Below are 13,113 nucleotides of genomic sequence, written 5' to 3'. Positions count from 1 at the left end.
GTTATGTTGGAATCACAATAGGTTAGATTTTTTTTTTGATACTTAAATATGTTAATATTAATATAATACAATTTAAAAATATTAATACTCTTATTTGGTAACGAGTTTATCAGATAATTATAATTTTGAGATCGAAATATATATATTCTCCACCTTAATGCTTGAATAGAAAAAGAAAAAAAAAACATGAACAACGTGGAAGAAATTGGATGGAGCACGAGGAAAAGGTGTGATTAATTGTGGGTTGTGTGGCCCATTTCATATGCGATTCCGAATTTGTAGAATAGGAGAATAATTAGTCGAATTTGTAGAACCACTTGATAAATATAATTAAAATTAAAAACTAATTATATATATATATATATATAATTAGTTTTTCAAATCGATTTCATCCTCTCACCATACACGTGCCGGTGCACGTGGATGCTCAATGGATGATGAGAATGCAAATTGGTGCGCCGAGTGTGAGGTCGTAATAAATAGCTTATTCCTCACTTCCCACGAAATCTTTTTGGAGGTCAATAAACGGGTTTTTATATGGTTAAAAGAATTAGTGTGTGGAAAACATAAATAGTGTGTGAGATAAAAATTCAAAGACTCGCTAATGTTAATCCCACATAGTTAAGAATCGAAAAGAATCAAACTATGTATAGTATAATTAATCAATTGATTCAAATTGAGCATGGCATGTGAAGGAGTCAAATGAGTCTATTAATTCGAATTAGTGGTTTAGTCTTACTAAACTAATAGGAGGATTTAAAGAGAATTATTTTCATCTAAGTTGTGAAAAAAGTAATCTTATATGCTGATGAATATAATTATTTATAATAAATATGATTTTGTTTTATTTTAAAAATAAAAAAAAGACTTCTATTACCGAGATATTTCATATAAAAGAATATCTCTATGTATTACCTCTATGATTTTTTTCCCCTAAAGTCATAATAAAATCTTGAATTTTTTTATTGATGAGATTAAGTCAAGCAAGATAGTGGTGTGGTGGGCTTTCCTAAAACACAAATAATTCAAGTAGTGAAAGAAGGGAAAGCCGATGTGACACATGTTACATGACTTCCAAGTGGTGGTGTGGGGCTTTCACCCATGAGGAAGACGCGAGGAAAACGTGCGATGGAGACGGTTTTCTTCACTATGCAATTTATTTTTTTTTAGGGTCCATGCTGCATGTCTTTTCTTGCAGCATAAAATCATAATTATATTATTTATACAAAATAATTTTAATATTAAAATCTAAAATTAAATAATAATATATCAAAATTAATATATATATATATATATTATTTAGAATATCTTTATTTCATACATAAAATGTATCTAAATAACGTAACAATATTGATAGAAAACTAGATTCTAACTTTTTTTTTCTCTTTTCATCATTAACAGTGATATAATATAGATTAAAAGAAGACGAGAATAAATATATATTTTCAATCGTATTATGTTGTATCATATAGAGCCATCGAGAGATCCTATTTATTTATAGTCAAATCAAAGGGTCTAGAATAAGGGAGTCCCTTCCATTAAGATCATGTTTTCAGGAATCATTAGACTTCCTTTCTATTAACTAATAACTATAATTAGAATTCAATCATAGCCATAGTATATTTCAACCAATTAAATAATAGAACCATATAATTTAATATTCTCATTCACGTAAGATAGAAAAAATTAAAATTAAATTTAAAACAAATAAAATAAAATAAAAAATTTTATTTAAAAATAATTTTACCAAATTAGATTCTAAAAAATTTGAAAACCATTTTACGCTTGATGATGAATTTTAAAACAAGTTAATAAGTCTAAAAAATATAATAATACTTTATTAATTCTGACTACTAATATGAGTAATAGTAACCGTATATTATCAATATCATATTCTCTTTTATAGACCATAATATTATAATTATTTTTAATATAGTCCATAATGACTAATATAATTTATCTTTTCAATATAATTCTATTATTATATGCAACTATAATATGTATATACATAAACTTAAATAGGATAACAAAAATAAATATATTTATTTAAATTATAGTAAATATTAATTATAATATTTACTTAAATATACATCATCATATTTTTTTTATTAGTTGATCATAAGCCCTATTTTGAGAACATACATTTTTAAATATTTTATACTATAAAATTTTAATAAATATATCAATAATTATCAAAGTGGTGCTTAGGTTCTCACTTAATATTTATTGTTTCTAAATTCTTTCTTTGACCACCAAGTATTTTATCTCAGTATATTTGGAACCATTATATACTTTTTATTTTTAGAAAAAAGAATTACTTAGTATTATCATAAAATATCTTTTATGATAATTAAGTTAACCATACCAAGTTATGAGATAAAATTTTATAATCATGTTCATGATGTAAAAAATAATAACTTTGTACTTTTTTAAAGTAGACTTGATACCATCAAGATAATTTACAGACTATGTTGTCATTTTATGGTCTTTAGTCCCTTATAGATATCTCATTACTATTTTTTAACTTTTCAATATTTCATTTTTGGGTTATTTTATTATTTACCAAATATTCTAATTACAAAACTAATATATGATGTTATACATGTTTGAACATATAATAGACTTCCAACTACGTATGCATAAAAAAAAATTTATCTGATTTTTTTCTGTCATTCTTAATATATTAACTTTCATTAAAATTTTCATCTTTGATAATAGATGTATCATTAGTTGAATAAAGATATATATTAAATATCTTTAAGACTCGATCAATGTATAATTTCTAAGAGAGTCCTAGTAATCTTTGAGAATTATTCTTAAATATCTTAATTCCAATAATATAAGTCACTTCATCCACTCAGTTAATATATTTTTTTTAGATAATCTAAGCAATCCTTAAGAGTTATCCTTGAATATCTTAAAGCAAATAATATAAGTTACTCATTCATATCAATCATTTTAAATTTTTTAATGAGAAATATCTTATTTTTATGCAATAAATCAATATCACTACTAGTAAGCAAAATAACATCTAAATATACGATCAATATGATAAACTTGTTCTCATTGACCTTTGTATTTATATACTAATCAATAATATATTTTTTTAAATTTGAATGAAGTAATGATATTGTAAAACCTTATATATTATTGTTTGAATGCTTGTTTAAGATCATAAATGGATATTCTAAGTCTATTGGTTCAATTTTTCTTTTTCTTCTCTACGAATCTTTTATATTATTATATATATATATATTTTATTTAGATCTTTATTCATAAATATTATTTTTATATCCATTTAATATAACTCAAGATCATAATAAACTATTAATGTTATGACATTTCTCAACGAGTCCTAAAAATTGAAGAAAATGTTTTATTATAATCGATATCTTTTTTTGAAAAAAATATTTTATCATAAATTTTTTTATATATCATTTGATATTAGCCTTTAAGTCATATTTTATCTTAAAAATTTATTTACAATTGACTCTTTTATAATTATTGGGTAATTCAATGAGTTCCGAAGTATCATTCTATTTTATCCATTTTGACTCTTCTTTCATTATATTATACCATCTTTTACGATCATTGATTTGTGAAAATGATAAAATATTTTTTTTAATCTATATGACAATCTTATTCTTATAGATATATTACGTAATCATTACAAATAACTAAGTCTTATAGAATAATAACAATACTTTGGAATTTTGTTCCTATTTTTATGTTGTCAGATGCACATCTTTTGAGGCAAGTTGTCATATGCACTTTAGATTTGCACATTGTACACACCAAATAGTATAAACAAGTAACTTTGGAAAATTATGCAGATCCACGAAGGAAGGGAGATGGCATCTTTGCTTTATACATACGGCAGCTGCGTCAAAGCTCTTCACTAGGTTTATAAAATTATCGTTTGTGTTCATTCTATAAAATCAATATTAGTGACCTCGCATGGGATTTCATTGTTCAGTGATTTGAAGAATAACGACCTCTCAAATATGAAATGATAAAGGACCATCGACTTATATACCTCATTTATACCAAAATTAATTTTTCAAGATTTTTCACTTCCATTAATTTTACCAAGTCTAAGAATCCTATATTACTAAATTATACTATTCTCAGACTATAATTAGGGTAATAAAATTTATATCCCTCGAATTTTTTGGATCATTAATAAAATAATAAAAATAATTTTTGAATCTAATTTTTTTCATGTAGATTAAAGACTTATCTTTGCAAAACAACCTCAATATTTATATATCTCAAAACGAATTTTCTACTAATCTATAACTCAAATATAATTAATAAAACTAATTTAATAAGAATTCTACTTAAGATACAGATAACTATCGTAAGAAATTCATCCAACATCAACTGAAGTACACAAGAATAACTTATCATACCCATAAGAGTATAATTTTACATTTTAGGAATGTCATTCTATTGTAAGACATAGCATAAATATCCCACTTTTCTAAGTATATCGCAAGAGGATCAGGATTCCCACCTGACTTATCATATCTACTATAAAATATATCATCTTTGTTAGATCTGATAATTTTAATATTTCTATCTAATTGTCCATCAATGTCACTTATGTATGTTACGATCATTTCGATACTAAGAGGAGGGGGTGGGTGAATTAGTGCTTTTGTAAAAATATCAGTTTGAAAAATTTTGTTTGATCAAACCCGTATCGGAAAGATGTTTAACTTACAACGTGCATAAAAGTAGTGAGCAAGTAAATCAATAAGCAATGAGAATAAAAAGCATAAACAAAAATGCAAACCAAGTTTACAGTGGTTCGATCATCACGACCTACGTCCACTCTCGATTCCTCTTCCGTAAGGGCATCGGTGTTCACTACCGATCTTCTTTCAACAAGTAAAGATCAACTACCCTCTTACAACTCTTTCTCCTTTTCACAGGCTCAGGAGAGAACCTATATAACCCTCAACCTCTAAGCTCATGAAGGAAGCACTCAACTTTCTAATAGAGTTTTTATGCTCTGACCCACAAGTTTTCATTCTCTTTTCTTATTTTCACAAGTAGGAAATAATGTGACATTTATAGGCCCTGAATGATTTTAAAAATAGAGAAAAAAATATCTCATCCCCAATTTCAAGGGTATTGGTGGTACTATTGCCTGCTAGATTGACATTGGGTGATACCACCACCTAACACTTATAATACCATCGTCGGGTCTTCCGGAATAAGTATATTTCATACTTTTCCAACTTAATAGTTCTACCGCTTGTTCTGGCGATGCCACTGCCTAACCTAACTTTTGAGTCATTGAATGAGCATCTCAATGGGCCAAACTCAGCCCCAAATCAGACTCAATTGAGTTAATAGGGTTACACCTAAAACTAACTCAATCTATGACATAACTATGATAATTAAGACCTAAACTACTTTGATCTAGACACAATTAATTACAAACTCGAATACTATATTGTCTTGCATGTCATTGGTGTTGGGAAATCTATGGGCGATATCACATGTGTAGTGAAAGAACAAAAAATAAAAATATTAAATTTCCCAAAAGGTGTTTATCGTTATGCGAAGATTGGTGTGTAAAATCCGTGAAACTGAAAATCACGCGTGAGATAGTTATGTTATCTAAGGAGATCATATATCCCTGAATCCCTGCGTATCAATAGGAGTTGATGAAGGAGGTCAAGCGTCCTCCTCTCTAGCGGTGATCCACACAACAGGGCTGCGACGATGCTCCTCAAATCTTCAAGCCTACTATCTGAGGAGGCGAAGGAGAGAGGAGAATAGGATATGGTTACTACTAAGAAGCCCCAGCTAATGGGCCTTTAGTTCTCTCCTATTTATAGAGGTACATAGTTAACCCTAATGGATCTTGCTCTATTGGGTACTAGATCTCCATCCAATTACCCAAGCATCTTAGATTAGTAGGTCTCTACCCAATAATCTTTTATTATATCTTATTGGATCTCATCCATGAGATCTAATAATTTAGGGGCTTATTGGATATCCAATAAGATAGGGGCTCTAGCGGATATTTCATATCTGAACTCTTTTTGGCTGGTCGTGAGTCATACATATCAAAATTCTTTTTGGCTCAATAAATTATTATCTCCATAAAAATTCATTCGACTCATCGATTACGAACGTACTAGGCCACTACGCCGTAGTCCCCATACGATACAGGGAATTCAATTATTTGGACATATCTGTCCTCAATTACTATGTACCTATAGCCTCTCATTCATCTAATATCATAGAGACCATATAGCGGGTATGGTGTTTTCAGGCTCATATGATTTCTCCTCGAGTCTCGCTCTAATCGGATTTTCCTAGAGAACTCTTTCTCTCTCAATCCGAATGACCTTGGCTAAGGATTTGTTTGAGCAAGAATACATGGGATATTTCTCTCATGATATCGAGAGTGGATGATCCTCTATCAACACTCAATAGCCCTCGTAAGGTTGGTTGTCTCTCCCAATAACTGGTTGTACTAGATTTGGAACTTCCAAATTTATAAGTTTGATATCAAATAGTAGAGTACTTATACAGGACATCTTTGGTGTCTCAAGTATAATGACCAGATATACTACTATGACTACAAAATTATTGTATGATAATAAGGCATCATCAACCATCCAATATTCCATGAGCAGATCAATCATTGAACTCATTCTCCAATAAGAATCTGCATTGTATCCTTAGTGTCCTCACACGAGCAGCTATGAGACCAGCATCCTCTATCATATGGATGGGTATACATCATACTACTCTATCTGGTTATCTCGATGTCTGTGTTTAAAGGTGAATCAGTTTCATTATCATGATCTCATCACGATCCGATTCTCGTTGTACAAATCCACGAACATCACAAAATATATGCATATATGCAATAAGCAATATAAAGTGATAAATATATCAAAATATAATAAGCAAAGAGAATATGTATCATGTCACACGTGTCATTACTCACGTGATTAGCTTGTATGACACTTATGACTAGCAATTGGTTCATTTGACGTTTCGTTCAATTCTTCAGTGCATCATCCTCTCCTTCGATGTATTGCCTAATCCATCGATATGTTGACCTCCCACAACATCCGATCTTCTTGGCGCAATGTATGATCTTTCTGACCCGATGCCCAAACTCATTGCACGAAGTCCTTCCAGCACGTCAACCAGTCCTCTAGCCCGACGTCCAATCTTCTGACATGATCCACTTTGACTCAATGTCTGAATCTTCCAACTTTAATCGAATTGTCTTTCTATGATCGAGTTAGTCATACATCACTCAAATGCTAATTAGATCGTTCATCAATTGATTTCATTATCAAAATCTGAGATTCAACAATGTACATATCAAGAGTGTTAACTAACATAAGATTTTTCATATATTAGATTCACATAGTTGATAGGTCATCTATAATTGTAATGAAATATCTCTCGAAATAAGAAAAATAAAATAGTTCACATATGTTGGTACGAATAATATCAAAGAGTTCTTTTATTTTTTATGATATTTTTTTCTATGTGCTTAGTTTATTTTCCTTTAATATAATCTATGCAAACATCAACATCAATGAAACTTAAATATTTCAAAATATTATTCTTTACTAATCTTTTAATTTTTTCTTTGGAGATATATCCTAAACACTTATGCCACAAGATATTGCATTTTACATTATTGTAGGGTCATCAATATCTTTGCAAACTTAGGATTAAAATTAATTTTATATAAACTATCACATAAAAGTCTTAAATCAACTTTTATTGAATCATAAAATATATTATATTCACCATCACTAAGAGAAGGATAATATCTTAACTCATAAATTTTAGATAAAGAAACTAAATTTTTAGAGATAGTAGAAACATAGCATGTACGATGCCTTAATCTTATTTTCTTGTTACTAGCTCATTAGTAAAAATAAAAACATTATGAGATCTTTCCTACATTAATATTAATTTTTCTTGAATATACGTATTAGTCAGGTTATTTAAGTCTTATTTATTCTTATTTATATTATAGTAAATTTTGAATGGGCCAAACTAAGAGAGAACAGAATTAAGAATGAACTGAATGGGAAAAGACTCATCCATATTCATACCTAATATTTTAAATTTCATAATCTTTTCAACCATGTTAACGATATGATTTTGAATACCTCGAGTGTTATCATATTAAGTCATAGTCATTTTTTTCATTAATATATCAATCGATGACTTGTTAGTAGATTTAAATAAGTTTTTAATAGCCCTCAAATATTCATGTGCACTAATTGAATATTGTAATAAAATCTTAATGCTATTTGCAATTGTCATTCATATAAACACCAAACTAAGTATGTTGGATTTTTTAGAAGTATTCATTTTATTAATCTATTCCATAATACTTTTATCAATTAAGATTGTGAGCCTTTTAACAAACTAGGAGAAGATCTAATATACCTAGTGTGACTAATATATACTCTAAATATTATGAATAGTTTGACCCAGAGTATAAGAAAATTAGAAGCATAAGAATGCATGCAAAGTGGTCTACCGCAAGACAAAAATCGAAAACTATATTACCCGTATTTCACCTTTTGGGTGAAATATTAATATATCTAATATTCACTTAAAATTATTTATGGAGAATCAATATCATACTTATGGAATAATATTGTCACATTTAGGTATACAATCCTATACTACAAGGATATTCAAAATAGTATATCATATCCCATCACATAATTATTTGAAGTAGATTTTTTTTAAGATTATCTAAATCTCATATGTGCTATTATAAATATTATTTATAAGTTATTAGTCCAAGTCACTTTGATGACTATAAGATCAATACAATAATATAAAATATAATTTAAATTATCTTATAAATAATAAAATATTTATTGTAACTTACATTTCATAAGTCTACCGTCTTATGCGACTATGGCAACAACTAGTTAAATAAAACTTAGTTATATAAGTTACGAATAATATTCACTAATTTTTTATTAATCTAATTTATATATAAAAAAATAATTTAATCATAATAAAATAATAATTATAGTAATTATTGGTCATTAATTAGTATAAAAAGTTCATATGATAATCATAATCATAATAGAATATAAATTATAATTTTATTAAAAGATGATAATAAATTATTAACAAATAATTATTATTTCATAATTTTTAAATATATACATGTGAATAACTAACCAAATATCAAAAAATAATAATTTAAATTTAAATATCACAAATAATAAAAAATTACTAATGTTTTATAGGAGAAAAACATAAAATAAAATTAATAATTTATATTCTTTATTTTTAAATTTTTATATGAAACACTAAATTAGACCAACCAATCTTATTTAATTAAGCTATCTAAAATAGGCTAATAGATTTGGGCTAAACATCAGTCCAATTAAATTAGTTAAAATTAAAATTGATCAAAGTAAAAAATTGATAAAAATTTGACTATCAATTTTTTACTTTTTCCAAATTCAATCTAAATACCGAATCTAAATCTAGTCTAACAATCAAAATGCATTCAAAATCAAGTTAGATAAACATTAAAGGATCTAACAAAACTGGGGCTCAATCAAAATCAAAGTTTGACTAAAAAGGTCAATATTTGAATCGGATCAATAACTAAGTGCAACAGGTTTTAAAATAAGGTAGATTGGGTAGGTTTTGACTAAGTTGACTACATCTGGTCAACATTTTGATTTTGACCAATTAGGTCAAAATCGCATACAGCCCATCCCCCGTGACCCCTTACTTCTTCTTCTATGTTACGATGCTTGCAGCCACCATTTCATGGTCGACAATAATAGCATACCATACCATTGGGGTGCCTCGTTGCATCGACAGTTATCGGCATCGCTATCCAACGCCCAAACATGCGTGACCATCGGGTGCGGCTACCATAGCGATGCCTAAATGGGTTGCTACCCGCTTGCATCATCTGTCGTCGTTGCCACCCATATCCACATCAACCTTGTGACGTCCAGCGACTCCTTCGCTTGCTACACCACCAACAACAGCCCAGCAATGTTGTTGGTCCTATCATTGCCCATGGCAATAGCGTCGCTGCTTTTATTTGATTTTTAGAATACACTTTGCATTTCGATCCGTAGAATGCAGTAACATCAATTTCCAAAAAGAAGTAGACTCAGTCTTTCTTATCTCTTAGTATCATTCATAGGATTACTATAAACAATCGAATAAAAATTAAATAAAGATGATAATAAATATATAATCTCAATCGTGTCGTATCGTATATAGTCCCTATGAGATCATATCTATTTATATGTGAGAGATGTAAACGTCATCTCGTAAGAAATTTTATCATGAATAAATTTAATGTTTATTGATTGATAATCATAATTAGAATTTAATTAATATTATAAGATATCTTATCTAATTAAATAGATCACATAATCTAACTATATCTTATTCAATTAAAAAGGCCACATAGTATAATATTTTCCTCATCTCTTTCTCAATAAAGAAAAACAAATAAAGAGAAGAGAGAAAAAGTAGAAGAAAATGAATTTTCTCTGTTTAACGCATTGAGCCTATGATGGGGATGGGGCTGATGTTGAGATCAAGTGGAGACAAAACCAATTCGTTCTTTGGTGCCCAACATGCATGTTCTCAGGCTATAAACATTGCCAAGCCTAGAGAGAGAGAGAGGCAAACTCCAATAACTTTCCTCACTATTTTTCTTTCTTCCCATATTTCTTTCATTTTGTTTTTTTTTTCTTCTTTCATTTTGGTTTTAAGACTTTATTTCTGATCGTTTTGGATCATTTAATTGTTTTTGTTTGGCATTTCCTTTGTAGCAGGATTCATGTGTAGATGTTTGGGCCATTAAAAATCCAAAAGGGTTAATAACTCCTTAAAAAACTAACATTTAGATCTTTTTGTGGTATTTGGAATAATCTCAATCCGTACTAATCAACTTTTCTTTTTATTATTGCTCAAAGTGTTAGATTTTTATGACTCTTTATGATTGAATAAGATATATAATATAACTAATTGAATTCGATCGAAAGAAAATATGTAAACTTTAATTATTCAATATATAAATCTTATATGGGTGTTTTAGAGTTTGTATCTATTATTTATCTTTAAAGTTTTCCCAGTCTTCCAACCTCAACACAAATGAAAATAAGTTCAGTTGAAATCACTGGACTCGAACTTCATACATACATCTGCACATCAACCTCTCGTTAGGATCAGAGCTCACTAAGGGCTTAGTCTTTACTAATTCCGCAACATCACGTACTTCTGCTACTACGTCGTCGTCGTCGTCGTCGTCTTCATCATTACGTAGGTAAGTGTTCGAGGCTTTTCGCTGTTCAGGTGGAGAGCCACATCTGCTGTGACTTCGCCCTCGGAGCAATTAAATCTGCTTCTCTTGTTGGCGTCTGTCTCTCTAAGCCGTACGATGAACGCATGCAGCAGTTGTTCTTCTTCCAAAGGAGCTTATGGGAGGACACCATTCATGGGATGGGACATCGAATGAGCAAAGTCGCTCTGCTGGACATCTATCTTCTTCGCTTTAACTTTTATTAGTTGTTATTGGGTTAATTACATATTATCTTATATAATTAGTTATTTTTAGTAGTTCGATTCAAAAGTTACGTTGAGATCCTTAAGTGACTTACGAAAGTAAAATATTTAACCTCGTTGCTCCAACAAAATATCTCTCTCTTTCTTGATTTTTAATCATATAAAATTATTATTTTTTAATCGGGATCTAAATGTTTCATTTTCGTAAATATAGGGATCTCAATGTAACTTTTGAAAGTGTGCTTATAATTCGATTCTTTGGCCGAGCCTTCAATATTTCATCCTATTTATTTTTTTATATATGAAATATTAGTCGCACGATGATGTATGTATCTTAATAACCTCAACCTAAGTGTTTATGTATGTAAATTATCTTTGAGAGTTTGAAACCTTAGGATATTAGTCTGATATTTATCTAGGGTTCGAAACATCACTTGAAATATTACACTTGACTCATCTTTGGAGATTCAAAATCTCATCCTACAAAACCAATAATTTTGTTATATCATCAGAAGATCAAAATCTATTTTTGTTTTGTGTTCATCCGATAAATATAATATTTAAATATTAGTGTACTTACTTAGGGTCGGAAACGTTACCTAAGATATTAATCTACTTAATTAGTAAAACATTTCATCAAATCTTTATAAGGTCCTGAGTTCAAGATAATTGGACAAAGCCTTACTAACCATGGCGTCATGGCGCTATCATCATCGTCCTCATCAATCCCACGCTCAGACAATGGACAAACGCACACAGGGCTGAGGAGGAGGCAATGGAAGCACCTCTGGCCCCACCGAGTCATCTATCAGTGCTTGCATGTGATTGCAAGGCGACAGCCGATGGCACCGGAAGAGACAACCGCAAGCCAACGAGACCTCTTTCCCCCTCTCATCGTCGCCATTAAAGGAGCTTGACATCGCCGTGGCTTGGCTGCTTCCATATCCCATGCTGTGGACTCCCAATCTCTTTCTCTACTCGGAAAAGTAGGACAGGGAAAGCTTGAAGAAGGGTGAAAAGGAGGCACGAGATGTGTTCAGACAATGATTTCATGAGGCAGCAGCATATATGTCATGAAGGCCACTTGCGATGCTGAGTGGTGGTTCTCTTTCCTGGCGATATGAATTCTTCTCCATCCAAAGCGGATACAAGTGTTGCTCAATGATGCCATGGTAGTATTTTATTAGTATAAGTCATAATAACCATCTCAATACATCATATTCTATCTACTATTTTGATCCTATTTTCTAAGGATATTTTACCTAAAAACCCTTGCTATTGGACTTTTAAGAGATGATGCCCCCCTAATGTGTTCCGTTTGTATCACTTTGACGAAATTATCCCTTCGCCACCACCCGGCCTTGACCAATGATACACCATCGCTCGTAACATAGTTACCTCATTCGTAACTTCCTATTTCCTCATAGCTTCCAACATCATTACTACTATCCCATCCTCCAACGACCCCTAACTATTGACACACGATTATCATGTCACCCTTTTTCATCATCGTCTCTATCCCCTCCCCGATCACTGACACAC

The sequence above is a fragment of the Musa acuminata genome, chromosome BXJ2-3 (assembly GCF_036884655.1).
Source record: "Musa acuminata AAA Group cultivar baxijiao chromosome BXJ2-3, Cavendish_Baxijiao_AAA, whole genome shotgun sequence".
Lineage (NCBI taxonomy): Eukaryota > Viridiplantae > Streptophyta > Magnoliopsida > Zingiberales > Musaceae > Musa > Musa acuminata.
This window is presented reverse-complemented; position numbering follows the sequence as displayed.